Source organism: Octopus bimaculoides, chromosome 24 (genome assembly GCF_001194135.2).
Source record: "Octopus bimaculoides isolate UCB-OBI-ISO-001 chromosome 24, ASM119413v2, whole genome shotgun sequence".
NCBI classification, from domain to species: domain Eukaryota; kingdom Metazoa; phylum Mollusca; class Cephalopoda; order Octopoda; family Octopodidae; genus Octopus; species Octopus bimaculoides.
The window spans coordinates 3,448,398-3,448,758 of record NC_069004.1 but is presented as its reverse complement, the minus strand read 5'-3'; positions in this window follow the sequence as shown (position 1 = coordinate 3,448,758).

Below are 361 nucleotides of genomic sequence, written 5' to 3'. Positions count from 1 at the left end.
GGGACTTAGGTGGCCAGATGTTGGGGACGGTGTGGTCGCAGAAATTGTCTGATAGCCATGCTTGGTTCTCCTGCATGTATGGCATTGTGCAGAGTCCTGTTGCCAGACATAAGGTCTTCCAGCAGCCACCATCGTCCATTTTTTTTTTTCCTTACGTGATCATCTTTCTTTTCTTCCAAGGCTGACATCAAGACTGGACGTATCCTGTCTCTCTCTTCTATCTTTTCTCTTGCCAAAGAAAATATTTCTCCAGCATTCACTATTTTTACCCTCGCTCTGGTCTAACGACCCTCCAAGTTTGTTTCCGTTCGGTTTCCTTGAATGTCCACACTGTACTGTTTTTGTCGGCCCGAGGCTATAG